This window comes from Ochotona princeps, chromosome 30, assembly GCF_030435755.1.
Source record: "Ochotona princeps isolate mOchPri1 chromosome 30, mOchPri1.hap1, whole genome shotgun sequence".
Taxonomy (NCBI): Eukaryota; Metazoa; Chordata; class Mammalia; order Lagomorpha; family Ochotonidae; genus Ochotona; species Ochotona princeps.
This window is the reverse complement of record NC_080861.1, coordinates 21,446,067-21,465,981: the sequence shown is the minus strand read 5'-3', so window position 1 is coordinate 21,465,981 and position 19,915 is coordinate 21,446,067. Positions and strand designations below refer to the sequence as shown.

Below are 19,915 nucleotides of genomic sequence, written 5' to 3'. Positions count from 1 at the left end.
TCTTCCTCTCTGTATATCTGCCTTTGCAATAACAATTTTAAAAAGAATGCTTTTAAAAAATTTATTTATTTTATTGAAAAGGCAGATTTACACAGAGGTGGAGAGAAAGATCTTCAAACTCCTGGTTAACTCCCTAAATGGTCATGACAGCTGGAGCTGAGCCAATCTGAACTCAGGAACCTGGAGCTTCTTCTGGGTCTCCCATGTTGGTGTAGAGTCCAAAGGCGTTTGCCCATCCTTTATTGATTTCTCAGGCCGCAAGCAGGGAGAGGGGTGGGAATTGGGGCGGTGAGGACACGAATCCCCTATGGGATCCTGCATGTGCAAGGCAAGGATTTAGCCAGTGAGTCATAACGCTTAGCCATTCCTTAGTCTCTTGTAATTAGACAACTGAGGAAAAATGTCTTAATATCAGCGAGGTAGTGGGTTGATGTACCTAAAATATTTTTTCTTCTGTTTATGAAATACTGAATTGCGTAGTAACAGAATAATCTGATGTGCTTAATTACCATTTGAAAATTCCAATTTGAAATTTTTTGTTTACTAGTATGAATGCTTTTTATACAGTAGAGAAACTTTTTTGCCTGAATAAAAAATGCTTATTAGAAGTATTTTTTTAGCTAAAAAATGATAAGTCTGCATGCTTTCAGAGATAAAAAGTACTTTTATCCTGTAAGATTTATTTATTTTCACCCACAGCGTGTGACTGGACTTCTTGGACTGATTAGCAAAATTTTGGGAACTTCAAGGATCTGCTTTGAAAATTGCCATGGTAGAGAGAAAATCCTGGATCTGTGTGCTTTGAGCAAGGTGAGGCTTGTACTTAGTTTAGAAATTGGGTCAGAGCGCTGTACATTTATGAAACTAGGCACTTCACTAAGTTGGAGGGCAGCATTGCTTCTGAAGGAGGGTCTGACAGTGACATGCATGCATGCATGAAAGACAGAATGGATGGATTCCAGTTCTCGATAGAGGTTATCTTTTGCTCTGCTGTGAGATTAATGTGATTACTCTTAGATACTCCTTAGATCACGTTGTAGACAATGTGCAAAAGAAACACCAACCTGCAAATATCATATTTTGACGAGTGTGTGAGGATACCTCAACAAGTTTGTGGAAAATTGAATTAAAAGATATATTTATTTTGGTACAGACAATCTTGAATTTATACATGAGGAGTCGATAAAGTTGACAAGAATGCAAAATTAAAACCTGCATGGACTTTCCTATTTTTTCGTATCAAAATAAAATTCTATTTGACTGACTTATTTATTTGGAAGGCAGGGAGGTGGAGAGATCTCTCTGCTGATTCACTCCCTAAAGGGCTACAAATTGCTAAGGCAAGCCCATCTTTAAGCCAGCGTGATGAAACCCTAGGTTCAGTCTCCCACATGGGTAGTAGAGGGTCCAAGAAATTGGGCTGTTATCTGTTGCCTTCCCAGGGATGTTAGCACTGAGCTGGATTGGAAACAGAGCTGCCATGGCAGTACCCTGTGGATGCCAGTCTGCTTGACCTGCTCTGCCTCAGTGTTTGTCTCCCAACAATAACTTCAGGGCCTGGTGCAATGGCTCAACAGGGAAATCCTCCCATTTAGGCACTGGTTCATGTTCTGGCTGCTCCACTTCCAGTCCAGCTCCCTGCTTGTGGCCTGGGAAAGCAGTGGAGGATGGCCCAAAGCCTTGGGACTCTGTACCTACCTTGGAGACCAGCAAGAAACTCCTGGCTCTTGGCTTCGGATTGTCAGCTCCAGTTGTTGTGGGCATTTGGGGAGTGAGCCACTCAGTGGGATATTTTCTGTCTCTCCTCTGTAGATCTCTTTCCAATAAAAATAAGTCTTTAGGAGTATATGAATTTAAAAATTAATTTGATTCCATTTCCCATGGATCTTCTGATGTACCTTTGAGTAGTGTTCTGTGTTGAGCTTGTCATTTTTTTTTTCTGTTTCTTAAGATGGAATGTATTTGAGGATTCCTGTTTGTTACTCTGCAGTCTTATGTGGCTTATATGAGTTTTATTGTGCTTGTAACTCAGCTTAGTGGTTGTGGCAAGCATTATCTCTTAGGGTGAGCAATAGCTCAGTAATTAAGGGAGGAGAATTTAGACTGGTATTTGCCAAAATTTGTGTTAACCTTAGAGTCATAGTTTTTTTTAACATTTATTTTATTTTTATTGGAAAGTCAGATATACAGAGGGGAGGAGAGACAAAAAGATCTTCCATTCACTGGTTCATTCCCCAAACACCTGCAAAACCAGAGCTACGCTGATCCAAAACCTGGAGATTCTTCCCGGTCTCCCACGCAGGTACAGGGTCCCATAGCTTTGGGATGTGCTCGACTGCTTTTTCAGGCCATGAGGAGGGAACTGAATGTGATGCAGGGAGGCCAGGAGTAGAACTTGTGTGTGTATGTGATACCAACATATGCAGGGTGAGGATTTTAGCCTCTAGGCTACCTCTCCGGGACCTGAAATCATTTTTAATTATACTTTCATGATTTGTGAATTTATGTAACTATTTATTTGTTTATTTGAAAGGCAGTGTTTTCAGAGATTGAGAGATCGACAGATATTCCTTCTGCTGGTTCACTCCCCAAATGGTTGCAGTGGCAAGAGTGGTCCAGGCCAAAGCAAGGAGCCAAGAGCTTCATTGGGGTTTCCCATGCGGGAGGGCTTCCTCCACGGCTTTCCCTGGAACAGTATCAGGGAGCTAGATGGGACATGGAGAAGCTGGGACTCATGGGATGCCAGCATTGTAAATGGCAACTTTATCTGCTCTATGCCACAGTGCTGGCCCCAACAGACAGTTTGATTGACTTTATTCAACAAGTAGAGTTAGAGAGGGTGGGCAGAGTTATCTACTCTAAACCACAGCACTGGCCCTGACAGATCGATAGACTTTATTCAACAAGTAGAATTAGGATGGGCAGAGAGAGACCTTCCATTTCCCTGATTCATTCTATATATGGCTTCAAGGGCCAAGACTGGGCCCTGCCAAAGCTGAGGGATTTATCTTGGTCTTTGATGTGCGTGTCAGGGACTCAAATACTTGGGTTATTTTCTTACGTTTTCCTAGGTGAACTAACATAGAGTTGAGTTGAAAGTAGACCAACCATTACTTGACCTGATGCCGACATGGGAATCTGGTCTTGGAGGTAGCAGCTTAATAGGCTATGCCACAACCCTGTCCCCTAATGAGACATGTTTTTTTCTAAAAAATATTCATTTTTATTGCAAAGTCAGATATACAGAGGAGGAGAGATAGATCTTCTGTCTGATGACTCACTCTCCAAGTGATCACAACAGCTGGAGCTGAACCAATCCAAAGCCAGGAGCCAGGAATTTTCTTCAGTCTCTGACATGGGTGCAGGGTCCCAAGGCTTTGGGCCATCCTAGACTGCTTTCCTTGGGCACCAGCAGGGAGCTGGATGGGAAGCAGGTCTGCTGGGATTAGAACTAGTGCCCATATGGGATCCAGGTGTGTTCAAGGTGAGGACTTTAGTCATTAGGCCACTGTGCCGTGCCCTAATGGTAGATTTTTAAATTTGAAAGAATATTCAGGAGGGTTGAATAGAGGGACCTCTCATCCATTGGTTCACTCACCAAGTGCCCGCAAGCTGGGAGTCTAGAATTCAGTACAGGTCTCCCAAGAAGGTGCCAGGAGTCTACTTGGGAACCCATTTCTGCTGCCTCCCACTAGTAGGAAGCCAGAGTTGGGAGACTGAGCCAGGGCTTTAACCGTGTACTGCACCGCAAAGTGGATGTCCTCTCTGATAAGCACTACATCAAATGCCCACTGCATAACACAATTTACAATTAGTGGAAGGTCAGAATCTTCATTAAAAACTCTTAGAAATGTGGTCTTAGGCTAAAATGTGGTTCTGGATTTTTTCCCATCATTTGGATGGTGATGTCCGTAATGAAGCATTGTGTCTGCAGTTACCTACAGCAGTTGGTGAAAACCTGTGATACTAAGGAGGAGATGAAGGTGCCTTAGAAAGGCAGGTATAGGTCTTCCTGCAGAAAACCATTAAAATAAATATTTAAGAGTTCAATATTGACATTTTAGTTAATCAACTTTTCATCCTAGATTTTGCTGTGAGATATCATGGTTCTGAATGCATTTGATTTGACTTACATAGAGTGAATACAAAACATAATATTGTTTTGTGTATTTTATAAAATTATTTTTAAAAGATTAGTGAAGATTAGTTTTTCTTCTTTTGCCTCAGAGAAAATGATTGATTTTTGTATGTGAGAAAGGTGGTCTGCTTTCTAAACTTTTTATACTGTGTTCCATGAAGATAATTCTTCAAACAAAAAACAAGTGGAGCTACTCCAGGGATTTACAGCTGAAACAGACTGAAGCTATTGTAGTAGAGAATCCTTTTGTCTGTCAGAGTGTTACAAGGGGTGGTCTGTTCAGAGTGCTGTGGAGGGCAAGAGCCTTTGAGACCCCTAACTAAATTTTAGCCATGTTCTTGTCTTCTCGCATTTAAGAGTATAGTTGGAAACACAGCTAATGTGAGCAGAAAAGCAGGATTTATGGAAAGGGGGAAAGATAGCACTATGCAATCCTGAGTGAGTGCTGGCAACTTTGAGAGGAAGGATTGCCCACACCTGGGGTGGGCTTGCCACTTTTGTAGGATAAGAGATGGGGTTCTGGGAAGGACCAGACTGAAAATTCAAAGGAGGCAGGATTTGGGGTGGTACTGCAGTGCGTCCAGTAATCTCCGGGTAGGTTTCGGTGGGGTCTCGCGCATCGTGGAAAGTGAGACAAGACAGTGAGGAGTGAGTCTGTGGGCCTGTTGAATTGGCATGGAGGGTGGTGGGATGTTTGGCAGTCCTTCGCTCCCTGCCTCATGTGTGTCAGCAGAAGAACATGGTAACTGCTTCATGTATGTTAGCGTTAGCTGGGTAGTAAGCTGGCTCTGTTCATTAAGGTGTGGGTACTTGTCTGAAGTCTTATACTTAACAGAAAGAGGGTTTGATTATACGCCCCAATGTGGTAGCCTGGTGACTAAAGTCCTACCCTTGCATGCACCAGGATCCCATATGGGCACAAATTCATATCCCAGCATCCCACTTTCACTTTGGCTCCCTGCTTATGGCCTGGGAAAGCAGTTGAGGACAGCCCAAAGCCTTGGGACCCTGCATCTCTGTGGGAGACCTGGAAGAGGCTCTGGGCTCCTAGCTTCGGATTGGCACAGCACCAGCTGTTGCAGCTGCTTGGGGAGTGAACCAGCCGACAGAAGATCTTCTTCTTGTCTCCCCTCCTCTCTATCTGATTTTCCAATAAAAATAAATTTTAAAAAGAGTTTAATTATGATCTGCAGAAAGGAAAAAAAGTGTTTATTGTATCGCTTGATTCTCATTCTGTCACCATTTCTCTAGTTTCCTTACAGAGCTCTGAGGAACATGAGTGCAGTGAAGAAGTTTCCCATGAAGATGAGGGGTTTCTGGGCATGTCCCCTCTCCTGCAAGCCCATCAAGCTATGGAAAGAATGGAAGAGTTTGTTTGTAAGGTAAGATGGCGGTGTCCTCTCATTTCCATGCTGTGTGTTTAGTTATTGCCAATCCGAAACCACTAAACAGCATTCAGTTTCCCATGGGAAAAATCTGTGGTAAAATGAGGGCAGGGGAAGTCTTCTGAATTGTCTTATGAAAGTTTTACAAATAAATAGTAAAGATTTATTTATTTTTATTTAGAAGGGAGAGTTACAGGGGACAGAGCAAGTGAGAGAGAAGGATTTTGTAGTCACTTTATTGTGCGGTAGAACCCAAAACCTCCTGCCACCTAGCTATAATCCAGTGTCTATGAACCAACCTTTGCCCATCCTTCCCTCCTGACTTGGCACCCTGCTTTTGGTGAGCACAATTATGTTTTTAGCTTTTATGAGATTTCTATTTTTTTAAGTCAACATGTGAGTGAGATCATGTGATGCTTGTCTTACCATGCTTTGCTTGATGTTATCACCTATGGTTCAGTCAAGGTGTTGTAAATGACAAAATCTCATCCTTTTCTGACTGAGTTACATTTCCGTGTTGACATCCCCATTTTCTTTAGGCATTCATCAGTACAGGGATCCTTAGGTTGTTTCCATTTCTTGGCTTTTGTGGAGTGCAGGTAGCTCGATGGATGAATTTCATTTCCCTTTGGAATTTTCCCAGTAGTGGAATTGCTAGGTTGTATGGTAATTCTAGTTTCCAGTTTTTGAGGCACCTCTGTACTGTTTTCTGTATAATCTCATGAACAGTCTGCAAGGATTCCCTTTTGTCTATATCTTCTCCATCACTTTTGTCTAAAAAAAATGTATGTAAAGACAGAGTAGGGGACTGGCAGGATATGATGCAGTTGACCGGAACACCTTGCGTCCCATATGGGTGTGGTTTGTATCCTGGCAGTTCCACTTTGGATCCAGCTCTGTGCTGATAGCCTGGGGGAGCAGGAGAGGATGGCCCTATTCTTTGGGCTCTTGTACTCACATGGGAGACCCAGACTCTTTTGGCTTAGGCCTGGTCCAGACCTGGCCATTGGGGCCATTTGGGGAATGCACCAGCAGTTGCAAGATTGAACTCTGTGTCTCCCTCCCCCACTCATGTAGCTCTTTCAGCTGGCTAGCTAGATAAATCTTTCTGTAAAAGGAGGGGAAGGGGTTCCAGGGAGTGAGTATCTCTTCCACCTGCTGGTTCACGCTTCAAATAGCTGCAGCATCCATGTCTACACAGAAGTCAGGGGTCAAGCACTGCATCCTCATCCCCCACATGTGTAGCAGGGGCCCACATACTCGGGGTCGTTTTCTACTACCCTCCCAGATATATTAGCAGGAAGTTGGACCAAAAGTGAACTCAAATGGTGTACGATATTGTTGGTGGCTTACCTGTAGATCTAATATCTGCTTTAACTTTGTTAACTGACGGTGTTTTTGCTGTGTAGCTGTTTCGGTTTCTGTTTACCAGTCCCCTGTCAGGTGTGTAGGGTGCGTATTTTGTCCCATCCTGTAGATTCTTTGTTTGCTAGGGTGTTTTCCTCCTTCTACTGTGGGAAAGGATCACTGACTGTACTTTTTCAGCATGATCTAGAAAAATCACTGCTCATTTCAGTGTCCTGAGTAATTTCCCCTGTGTTTTTTCTCAGTAGTTTTTGTCTTAGAGATTTATTTGAAAGATGGAATTACAGAGAGACAGCAAGAGAGAAAGACAGCGAAAGAGCGCATGTGAGCACGGCTCACTGCCTGAATGTCTACAACATCTGCAGATGGGCCAGGCTGAAGCAAGGAACCTGGAACCCTGTCTGGGTCTCCTACTTGACTGCAGGGACCCAAAGCCTGGGGCTCTTTCTACTGCTTTCCCAGGTACATGCACAGGGAGCTGGGTCGGAAGTGGAGCAGCCAGGACATAAGCTGGCACCCCATCCCACGTGGTGGCTTCACTTGCTGCCACAACGTTGACACTGCTCTGTCTGTGCCTTTAGTTGGAGAATTTAGTCTGTTGACATTTAAGATCATTATTGATTGGTTATGTCTTACTGCTGCCTTTTTGAGACCTGTGTGTTTTTATTGTCCACCCATTCTCCTCAGTCTTCATTTGTGGTTTAGTGATTTTCTCTAGTGGTATACTTTGATTTCCTTGCTAAATCTCTGTGTTAAGTTTTGTGTTGTAGTTACTTTGAGGCTTACAAAAACTTTCTTGACGGTGATAAACTCTTGAGGTGAGAACAACTTACCATAGAGAAGGAAACAAACAGAAAACACAAAGAGGTAAAAAGTCTTAATACTTTCTATACTCTGTTCCCTGCCCATATTTTGAAAAAAATTTTTTTGAGAAATATTTTATTTTTATTTATAAGAGAGAACAACAAAGTGAGACAGGATGCTATCTTCCATTGACTATTTTATTCCCCAATGGCTTCTAACATACAGAGCTGGGCCAGGCTGAGGTCAGGAGGCAGGAACTCCATTTTAGTCTTGCACATTGTTGGCAGGAACTCATGCGCCTGGACTGTCTTCACCGGCTCCCCAGGATGCGTTAGCAGAAAGTGGAATCAGAAGTGGAACAGTTGGGCTTGAACCAGGACCTGATAGAAAATGCTGGCATTGTATGTAGGTGGCAGCTTAAGTTAATGCTGTGCTGTAGTGACAGGCCCCACTTTGGGGTTCTTTAATATTATTATTATTATTATTATTACATAATTTATATGTTTTATTTGACAAATTTACAGAGAGAGGGAGAGACAAGGCGAGGATCTTCCTTCCACTGGTTCACTTTCCAAATGGCCACCATGGCCAGAGCTGGGCCCAACCATGGTTGGGAGCCAGGAGCTTTTTCCTGGTCTCCCACATGTGTGCAGGAACTCAAGGACTTGAGCCATCCTCTGCTACTTGCCCAGACCATTACTCGGGACTGTCTCAGAAGTGGAGCAGCTGGGATGTGATTTGGTGCTCAAATGGGATGCCACACCACCATGCCAGCCCATGACTACAATGTTTTAGTCTTTATAGTAAAGTTATGAATGGTTGGGTCAGAGGTGGAGAAGCCAGAAGTTAAAATAACAACCATATATTAGTCTGGCTCTACAGGTGGCAACTTTGCCTGCCATGCCATGGGCTGACTCCAAAATATTTTTTCCTTATGTATGTGTGTGTGTGTGCATGAATGGTGGAAATGTACACACATACACGCACACACACACGCACAGAGACACACATAATTCTCTTAATTGTTGTACTTAATTTTGATAAACCAGCCCATTCTACATGTGCTGTCACTTTTTATGTCACTCAGGGTTACCCTCCTTGCCAAACCAGCTGATGTGACAGCTGAGTTAATCATTGTCCTCAGTTTATGACACATGAGTAAGGTCTGTAGACATAGAACACTACTTCAGAAAGTTTGAGGAAAAGGTGGAATTAGAAATAAGTCTGTTCTAGTACAAAACAATTTTGAAATTTCTGCTTCATTTTTTCATAGTGTGCATGTCCCACAAAGTTTTTAAAATTGTTCCGATGTCATTGGACCCTGCGAGGATCCGATGTGGGAGGTTCAAATGGGAGTGATTTCCTTTCTCTTGTAGCTATAAGAATCCTCTTGAAGAGCTGGATTGTAATGTTTTGGGGTAGGCTTGGTTGGGTTGAATCCAACTGGTGACCTTTATACTTGATGTGGTTGTATCTTTAGGTTTGGAAAGTTTTCTGTCATCACTTCTTTGAATATACTTTCTTTTCCTTTGAGACTTTCTTAAATCCCTCTTGAATCCTAATAATCCAAGTATTTACTCTTTTCATGTTACCCCATTTTATCCATAAGCTTTTTCCATTCCTTTAAAAAATTTTCCCCTCCAGTTCTATATTTTCAAATAGTCTGTCTTTGGGTGCAGTGATTGTTCTGTTTGGTCTGTTCTGGTATGGTGCCTTCTGTCATGTTTAAAAATCACTAAAGTGTGCTTTTCAGTTGAAGGACTTCTGCTTGATTTTATGCAATTCATACCTATCAAATCTCTGCTTGGCTATTGGATTATTTCTTTGTGTTCTCTTGATTTTTGTTGAGCTTCATGAAAACAACTGTTTTGAAATCATCATCCAAGAATTTGGGAATTTCAGGATGATTGATTTTTCTGGCATGTGTTTTACTGTTTAGAGAGGTTCTCTGAAAGTCCTTGATGCTTGTTGATACCTAGTGTTTACACTGAAGGGTGAACTACACTGTTCTGGCTTCATTCCTGGTGTCCTAGTAATTCTAAGCAGTCTGTTTCCTCTGAGCCTCCGGACACTTCTGCTTTTTCAGCACTAGACAGGAAGCACCTAAGCCATGATTTGCCCCAGGTCTGCTATTGATGGGTTGTACTTCTCAAACTCAAATTTAGGTAAATCTGCTGTTAATGTGTTGTTCAGTATGAACTGAAAGTCTGCCTTAAAAGCAGCATGCATTCCTACAAGCCTCTTCCTGAGCCCGTCCTTGTCTTTTGACCATGAATGCTACAATGCTAGATCATGTCTGGGGCCTTTGGGCCGCCAAGACCAGTGAAACCTGGAGATAGGACTAAACCTGTTTGTGGCTGCAGGGCTCACTGTCTGGGCTGCACCTGTCAGCCACTGCTGATGCTGGCTTAGGTAGAAGACTGCTCATCTGCTCTGCTGTGCTCTGGGGCCAGGGACTGTTAGGATCTGTTCATTGCTGGGTTTTATTGACCTGGTACTACCTAGAATAGTCCTGTGACTCCTTGCTGGCTCTCCAGAGTTGTAGTTGGTATGATGAGAAAGCCCCAGCTACTGCGGCAGTCCTAGGTGTTTATTCTGAGTCTCTTAGTCACCAGGTCATTTGTGGTCTTGAGGGCACAAAGGCCTGTGAGAGGCAAATGATCATTCGTACTTGCACAAGTCTGTCTCACCAGATAAGAAGTGTCTATTATGTTCGCTGACACTTACCTTGAGATGGGAGCCATCAAGTTCTGCTTTATTAGTCCAGCATGAACCTAAAGACACAGTGCTGTGACCTGTTGCTGTTCACCTGAGGTTGGAAGAGATTGACAAAGCAGGGCTGTAACCACCTGAGCTGGTCACAGGCTGGGTCCCATAGTCAGAGGTCCCTGCAAAGTCCCAGGGTTGTTAATCTAACCTACCAGAGGCCAGCTGTGACACAGGCCAAAATGAGTCCAAACCTCCAGAGCTCAGGGCTCTGCATGATGCCAGTCTGGGAGAACTGGTGAGAAACTGGAGTCCTCTAGGCTTCATTAGGTGCCGGTCTCAGCATAACAGGCTGGCTTTGAGCTCTGAAGTATGTCCTGCGCAGCTCTGGTTTTGTTTCCTGTTGGTGGTTAGGGCAAGCTGTCAGAGGCCACCTGGCAGTAGAAATTCTTAATACTCACTTCCCTGGTGTGGGCCTGGGGCCAGGACAAGGGCTACCATCTGAATTTTTCACAATGGCCCTGGTCCTCCCTTGCCCAAGCAGGAGGTAACTCTCTCTGCATCCATCCTTGAAGTGGGGAAAGGGTGGCATGCCTGGACAACTCTTGTCTTTGCTTTCTTCTATGTGACTCATCATGACAGGGTTATAACAAGGTTAGGCATTGTTTCCCCTGCCTGACACCAGTAGCTCTTGAGAAACTAACTTGGTTTATGTGTAACTATTCATGTTGCTGTCTGCACAGGAGCCTCTTAATTACATGCCCCCTAGTGAGAGAGCTCAAGGGCTCTCTTCAGTTAGCCCAAATGCCTGCAGTGGCCAAGGCTGGGTCAGGCTAAAGCCAGGAGCCAAAAACTCAATCCCAGTGTCCCATGTGGGTGACACTAATGCCACCCCTTGCGCCATCACCTGCTGGCTCCCAGGGTCTGCATCAGCAGGATGGTGAGGAGCCACGACCTCAACCAGGCTCTCCAGTCTGGGATGCAGGTGAAGCAGCGTCTCAGTTGTTAGGCCAAATGCGTGCTCAGAAACCACGTGTTCTGTACACATTTATAGCTCCCTGCCTGTGACCTGGGAGTTTTTAGGGACATTTGCAGTATGAACTCTCAAATGGCGAAGATAACCCCCTCCACCTTTCTGAAAAGCTTTTTGAAAAGTAAACCATGGGCCCACCATGCTAGTCTAGTGGCTAAATTCCTTGTCTTGCCTTCCTTCCAGGCCTGTTTAAAGAGTATTTCAGAATACACACAGTGACAGGCAACATCTGGACACATCTCTTAGGTATGTATGAACAATGGGCAATGAATTGGTGATTGATTTTATTTGCATGTCTTTGAAGGAAAGGGCAGAAGCTTTTTGTTAAGATTGATTTGTTTTTGGGCGTAGCAGTTAAGGTCCTCACCTTAAAACCCCTGGGATCCCATATGGGCACCGGTTCTAAACCCGGTGGCCCCGCTTCCCATCCAGCTCCCTGCTTGTGGCCTGGGAAAGCAGTCGAGGATGGCCCAAAGCCTTCAAATAGTGCACATGTGTGGGTGACCCAGAAGAGGCCCCAGGCCCCTGGCTTTGGGTTGATGCAACTCTGGCCATTGCAGCTGCTTGGGGAGTGAATCATCGAATGAAATATCTTCTTCTGTGTCTCTCCTGCTCTCTACACATCTGCCTTTCCAAAAAATAAATAAATAAATGGTTTTTTTAAAGTTCATGAATAAAATGAATTGAAAACTAAAGTCAATGTGTATGAGAAGTCTGCAGTAAGTTCATGGAAATGTGAATTATTAAACCAAGCAGAGTTTTCCCACATTATTGCACATTCCACAAATGTTTGAAAGCAGCATGAATCGTCACAGAAATGTCATTTCTTTGTTAAAGTTGGATAGTTTTGAGATATTTGTTACTATGAACTGCACTACTATGAAGATTGCTTCAGATGTGCGTAGATGTACCTAAACATTTCCTTTGGGTTGTGTGGTGCTTAGAATTCGTGCAGTATGGGAATGCTGCTGTGGTGCAGTGGGTGAAACCCTGGCTCACACCACCAGCATTCATGCGAGTGCCAGTTTGAGTCCCAGCTGCCTCACTTCCTTTCAGGCTCCCAACTGGGGAGCCTGGATCCCTTGCACCTGTGTGGGTAACCCAGAAAAAACTCAAGCTCATTTGGACAGTGAATGAGCCAGGAGTGAAGAGAAGTCATATTTTGTTTTCTGTCTCTCCTTTTCTCTCTGCATCTTAAAAATACATACTTATATTCATGCTTTCTCTTGTTAATCTTCCCATAAGTTCTATCGATTTCTTTAAAGATTTATTTTCTTGGAAAGGCATATGTGCAGAGAGGAAGATTTTCTTCCGATGATTCACTCCGTAAGTGGCTGCAATTTCTGGTGCTGCACTGATCCGAAGCCAGAAGCCAGGAACCTCTTTCCAGATCTCCCATGCGTGTAGAGGGTCCCAAGGCTTTGGGCCATCCTCGACTGCTTTGCCAGGCCACAAGCAGGGCGCTGGATGGGAAGTGGAGCTGTCGGGATTAGTACTGCCCATATGGGATCCCGGTGGGTTCAAGGCAAGGACCTTAACCATTAAGCTATGGTCCGGGCCCAGTTCTGTCTGTTACAAATTGCCTTTGAGCATGTGCATGACTCCACTGAATCTAATCCAGGAGACACAGTTACTTTCCTCTCTCATTCCATATTGGCAGCAAATGTTTGGCCACTGTGTTGTTTGATTTTACATAGCACTTGAAACCATTGAGTATTTTTAGCCTGTTCTTCATAATGCTATATTGTTGTGGTATCCTCCATCATTTTCTATTCAAAGCACATTTTTTCACTGTCTACTGAAATCTCACCTTTTCTAAAGAACATTTTTTTCCTCCAGATATCGGCTTGATTGCCAGACTGATCATTAGTTTGATAAGGGTTTTTCTTGACTTAGCTTCTGCTCCCTCTATGATTTTTCAAATTTAGTTGTGATAGCAATTGATGACTCCACAATTCAAGTCTGTAATCTAGACAGCTCTCTTGGTCCCCCATTGAATCCTATCATATTCTCCACTATTATGCCACAAGAACGTCAAACTTCATCATTGTTAACACCCCATCACACACACACAATAATCAAAACACATTCTCGGTTTTTTTCCATGAACTGTAATGAAATTTTGCACCAGAGTGTGCAACCTGATATGAAATAAAACTGTTTTTAATTTTTTCCTTGCCTTGATGCACAAAAGCATATATCCATGCATTTCTATATATTAAATATTTCCAACCATTTTCCCTTAATGATTTCTGTAACAATGCTAGTTTGGACAGCTGTTGTCATCAACCTTATTTCTCCCATCTTCCCCAAACCACTTTCAAGTCTATGCAGGTGGTTTTATCAAATTTCATTCACTATTTATTACTTCTTCCTCTCATTCTAAATTCTCAAGGAATTTGTTTTGGATGTAAGTGAGACCTATCATTTCTTTGCATGATATTAATACTTTCAAGGAATAGGCATTAGTCAAATGGTGGAGATACTGCCTTTCGCACCTCCATGCCATGGTGGAGTGCCTGGCTCTATTCCCAAACCTGGCTTTCTGATAATGCTCAACCTAGAAGCCTGCAGGTGATAGCTCACATAGTTTATTCCATGCCAGCCACATGGGAGAAGTGAATTGAGCTCCTGGCTCCTGGCGTTTAACTGGTGTAGCCTGTAGTAGTGTAGGTACTTTAATTCCTTGACAAAAAAAGCGCTTGCATCTCTCCCCTATCCTCCAGGGCCCAGTGCAGCAGCGAGGAGCCCCCGGCCCCATCCAGCCAAACAGAACTTCCCTGGGCCAGGAGAGGAAGCACAGCCGGGCGCCCTGGGGTCAGGGAGGAGAAAGAAAAGGATCCCCGATGGTGGGGCATCTGGCAAAGGAATCCTGCATGGTGCTGACGTGGAGGGACTGGACGCTTGGTCACTTCCTGCGAGGTGTTGCGGCCCCACACCCTCAGTCAGAGAAGAGCAAGCAGAGGAAGAGGACGCACTGCTGGGCTCTCCATGGGAGCAGCTCTGCTGCCTGAAGATGCGCTGTGGGCTCCGGGAGAGGACGTGAAGGGCTCATGGACTTCAGCTAGCCCTCGTCCCACCTGCTGTTCACCTGCACCCCACCAGGGGAGGGCCTCATGGTGACCGCCATGGTGAATGTGGGGCCTGCTGTGTGCGAGGTGGAGTTGGTACCACCCCAGAGTGCCTGGCCTTTGAGCCTGGCTGGAGGAGTTGACAGACACACTGGGCTTCACCAGCACCCTCTGACCTCTGACCAAGGACACGGACATCTACAAGGTAACCCCCCCCAAGGTACAGGGGTCCAGGAAGGGGAGGCCGCAGCTTGTCCTTGGGTGCGGGTTCCAGCTGGGGATGCTGCCACTGGGCCATCAGCAGGGGTGCAGGAGGGGAGGTGGCCAACTTGCATTCCTGCTGGGTTTAGGAGGGTGGGTTGTGGCTTAACCCTGAGTGTCGGTTCCTGGAGGCCAGGTGGTGGCTTGGTCCTCAGGGTGGGGTTGGAAGGGTAGGCAGCGGCATGGCCATCAGCACGGGGTCCAGGTGGGAGGCAGTGGCTTGCTTTTGGTGCGGGGTCCAGGAGGGCTGGCCTCGGCTTGGCCCTGGGTGCGTGGTCCAGGAAGTCATGCAATGGCTTGGTCATCAGCGCAGAGTCCTTGAGGGCAGATGATATCTTGTCTTTGGCAGTGTCTTTGAGTACAGGCCTGGGCTTGTGCTTCCATTGGGGTCATTAAGGGCAGCTGGTGGCTTGCTGTCTTCTTGAGGTCCCTGACGGCAAGGGTGGCTTGGCCATCAGCACAGGTGCAGGAGGGGAGGTTGCGGCTTGCCTTCTTGCGTGGTTTACGAGGGCGATCCTTGGTTTAGATCTAGGAGTTGAGGTTGTGGCTTGGCCATCTGTCATCCCAGGGTGTTTCTTGAGTGGTTTGGACAGTTCTGACACATTGTTAGCCTTATTGCATCAGGGTTGAGAAGATCTCTTCCAGATCCGCTGGCTGACCAGGTCCACCTTAGTGCATCCACAGACCCAGGCACTTGCTGCAAGCTTGGCCAGGAGAATGGTCTGGTCTGTTCTGCTTTCCATTTCCTGATGTGGCACTTGAGGTCTCCATCTGGCCCAGATGAGCTGGCTGCCATGTCCCCCATGTGCATTTGGAGTACACTGTCCAAACATTGCACAGGCCTCAGCACCTGAAGAGGCCCAGTCTCCATTTTTGGGTTTCCATGAGTTTGTTTCTCTGCTTTTGAGTAAGCTCATGCTTGTTATTTTGAATTCCTTTTAAGACAAATTTTCAATCTCTTGCAATAAGAGAGAAAGGGAGGGAAAGAGAAGCAGGGAATTGGATTCCACATGTAGCAGCCGGAACCTGGAGCTGTCAGCTCTATGGGATCCTGGTGCTTGCAAGGTGAGGATTTAGCCATTGAGCCATTGTACCAGGCCCTGGATCGATCTCTCTCTCTCTCTCTCTCTCTCTCTCTCTCAAGATTCACGTATTTTTTGTTGGAAAGATTAACACAGAGAGAAGGAGAGACAGAGATCCTCCATCTGTCATCAGATTTGCCAAATGACCATAATAGCTGGGGCTGAGTCAGTCCTTCTGGGTCTCCAGCTTGAATGCAGGGGACCAAGGACTTGATCCATCCTGTATTGCCTTCACAGCCACAAGCCGGGAGCTGGATGGGCAGTGGAGCAGCCAGGACACCAGCTGGCACCTGTATGGGATGCCAGCGCCACAGGTGGAAGCTTGGCCTACTGTGCCATAATGCTGGCCCCCAAATCATCACATTTTAGTTGAGTTTTTGATTAAGTCAATTATTCCAGTGATTTGTTTTCACTGAAAATTTCATGCTCTCTCTTGTTCTCTGAATGAGTGGTTTTCTAGATATAAGTAGTAAAACGTCACAGTTTCTGCTGCTATTCTGGTTGAGGTGTATGCGCGGGCTGGTGTTGTGGCACAGTGCGCTAGTGTACCATCTGTAATACGACATCCCACATGGCCATGTTGCTGTTTGCTGGAGTTATCTTTACTGCTCACTCCAGATTAGCTGTTTTGAAGGTTAGCTATGAGGCTAGAACTTCTGGGGGCTTTCTTTTTGCTTCTTCCTTTGTTGCAAGTCGTTGTTTTCCTTTGTTTATTATGTTTTTGATGGATCATTTCTTCTAGTAGAATGAGAAAGAAGGTCCGTGGGAAGTGAATTAGAAACTTGCTCCTAGAGGCCTGTGTGGTGTTGTGGATGAAATTGTTGCCTATGTTGCCAGTGTGAGTCCTGACTGCTCTGCCTTCATCCAGCTCCCTGATAATGACCTGAGGGGAAAAGATGGAGACGGTCCAGTTCCTTAGATCCCTGCCCCCATGTGGAGGCCCAGACGGAGTTCCAGCTTCCGGCTTTAACCTGGCCATTGTTGCCATGTGGGGAGTGGACCAGTGGGTGGAAGAAATGTGTCTGTCTCTTCCCTGTGTGTTCCTTTTAGTTTTAAAATATACACACACATGCATATTTTTAATAAAAAGAATCTTGCTTTGTGTAGAGCTTTTGCCCTTAGTTTGGTGATGAGTAGAAATTGAAGTGGTGTGAGACTGAGTTGGTTTCGTGATGAGTAGAGCTGCTGCCTGCACAGCTGCCAGCCCGTTGCTCAGGTCCTGGCTGTTCTACTCCATCCACCCCGTGCTGATGGCCTGGGACAATCAGTGGAAGATGGCCCAGGTTCTTGAGCCCTTGTTGCCTCTACGGGAGACCTGGATGAAGCTCCTGTGGATGGGAGAGCTCTTCTCAGTTCACTTTCAAATAAGAATATAGATTTAAAAAATTAAATCATGAATCATTTTATTTCAGTAAAATGATGGGAAAGCTTATTTGTTTTTTTGTTTCTATCATTGCTGTTGCAAGTGTATATTAATTCTTATTGCATTGTGATTTCTTTGAGCGGCAGAGAATCAGAAACAGGGATACCTCCCTTCCGCTGATCACTGTGCAAACATCTGCAGTTGCTAGCGCAGGGCCAGCCACATCCAGGAGTCAGGAGCTCAATCTGGCTTTCCATGTGAGTGGAACCTGGCAGCTGAGCCTCATCTGCTGCCTTTTATGCTATATATTATGAAGCATTTAGTTAGAGACAGAAATTAGTCAGGTCTTCAAACCAGGCAAGGGGTATAAATTGAGTAAGTCTGTTAAATGTCATATTTCAGTGTAGGCACTCTAATATAAGTTAAACTTTTTTTTATAGACAATGCCTTTTATTTTTTTTTCCAGGATTTTTTTTTATTCATTAATTACGTTGTATTATGTGACAGAGTTTCATAGGTACTGGGATTCGCCCCACCCCTCCCTAAACCCTCCCACCATGGTGGATTCCTCCACCTTGTTGCATAACCACAGTTCAAGTTCAGTATAGATTCCCTCATTGTAAGCCTATACCAAACATAGAGTCCAGCATCTTATTGTCCAGTCAAGTTCAACGGCTTCTTAGGTAGAACCTCTCTGGTTTGAAGAAGAGCCAGCAGAGCATCATCCCGAGACCCGGAGGAGGCTTCTGGCTCCGAGTCTCGGATTATTGGCTCAGTTCTAGCCGTGGCAGCCTCTTGTGGTGTATATCAATGGAGGGAAGATCTTCTCTGTCTCTTCTCTTCACTGTAAATCTGACTTTACAATAAAAATGAAAAAAAATCTTAGCAAACAAGCAACAACAACAAAAAATGCTTTGAGAGGGACTGGCATGATGACTCAATGACTAAATGCTCACCTGGAAGTACCAGGATCCCTTGGGGTTGAATGTGTGTCCTGGCGGCCCTACTTCCCATTACAGCTCCCCGCTTGTGGTCTGAGAAAGAGTAAGAGGGTGCTTCAGAACTTTGGGAGCTTATCCCCCTGTGGGAGAGTCAGAAGAAACTTCTGCTCGCCTCAGGTGTGGCCATTATGGCCACTTGGGTAATGAAGCAGAGAATGAAGATTTTTTTACATCCCTTTCTGTGTAAATATGATCTGCCTTTCCAAAAAATAAAGTTTTTTAACTAGTTTATTGTTTTGCAAAGTCAGATATACAGAGGGAAGGAGAGACAGAGCGAAAGATCTTCTGTCTGCTGGTTCACTCCCCAAGTAGCTAAACTGGCCAGAACTGAGCCAATCTGAAGCCAGGAGCTTCTTACAGGTCTCCCACCTGGGTGCAGGGTCCCAAGGCTCTGGGCCCTCTTTGACTACTTTCTCAGGCCAGAATCAGGGAGCTGGATGGGATGTGGAGCAGCCAGGACATGAACCTGTGCTCATATAGAATCCTGGCATATGCAAGTTGAGCACTTTAGCCACTAGGCTGTCGCTCTTGGCCCAAAACATAAATAAATCTTTTAAGATTATTGCTTTTGATTACAAAGTCAGATATGCACAGAGAAGGAGAGACAGAGAGAAGATCTTCTGTCCAATGACTCACTCCCCAAGTGACCGCAAAACCTGGTGCTACATGATCCGAAGTCCGGAGCCTCGAGCCTCTTCCAGGTTTTTCACATGAGTGCAAGATCCCAAGGCTTTGGGCCATCCTTGACTGCTTTCCTAGGCCACAATAAGTGAGTTGGATGGGAAATGGTTCTGTCGGGATATGACCATGCACCGATATGGTATCCCGGCTCGTTCAAGCCGACGATTTTAGCCACTAGGCCACTGTGCTGGGCCCAATAAATAAATCTTAACAAGAAAAACAACAAAGAAGCTTCAGGATTCATTATGTGATTTTTGTTTCTCTGTAAATATTATAGATGTCACTGTTGTCATTTATTTGTGGAACTCTAAAATCCCAGCCCAGAGTAATTTATGTATTTATCAGATAATGCTTACCTCTACTTAAATAATAATTTTTACTTTTTAAAAAAAAATTTAGATTGTTGCCAGCAAAGGAGGTTTTGAAATGGTCTCCAAAGAGAAGCAGTGGTCTAAAGTTGATAGCTGCTTGGGATATCTGCCAGGAAAAGAAACTGGGTCTCTCTTCAGTGTCTCACTGTGAAAGAATTCTCTACCCATGTGAGCTGTTCCAGTGTGGTGTCAGTCTTCTGGTGAATTGCTGCATCGTTCTTAGAAGTGGATAAATTGGTCCTGGTATGATAGCCTAGTGGCCAAAATCCCCACCTGCATGCACCAGGATCCCATATGGGCACCGGTTTGTGTCCCTGCTGCTCCACTTCCTTTGCAGCTCCCTGCTTGTGGTCTGGGAAAGCAGTGGATGACAGCCCAAACCTTTGGGATCCTGCACCCACATGGGAGACCAGGAAGGAACTCCTGCTTTCTGGCAGCTCAGCTGCAGCTGTTGTGGCCTCTTGAGGAGTGAACCTGCGGATGAAAGATCTTTGTCTCTGTAAATCTGCCTTTCCAATTAAAATAAAACTTGTTGGGGGAGAATGTGTTGAAATCATTTTTTGTTGGAAAGTCAAGTTGAGAGAGAAAGAGAAAGCTCTTACATGTACTGGTTCACTCCCCAAGTGGCTGCAGTGTCTGGAGCCGAGGCAGTCC

At 45.0% G+C, this 19,915-nt stretch overlaps 1 long non-coding RNA gene across 1 annotated transcript; it reads left to right on the top strand.

Annotated features, from left to right (window-relative positions):
• The first annotated feature begins 5,402 nt into the window (after positions 1-5,402).
• LOC131478347 (uncharacterized) lies at positions 5,403-19,408 on the top strand. Its single transcript, XR_009244419.1, has 3 exons — positions 5,403-5,520; positions 11,615-11,677; positions 19,290-19,408. It is a non-coding gene; the product is annotated as an uncharacterized LOC131478347 (long non-coding RNA).
• The last annotated feature ends 507 nt before the right edge of the window (positions 19,409-19,915 follow it).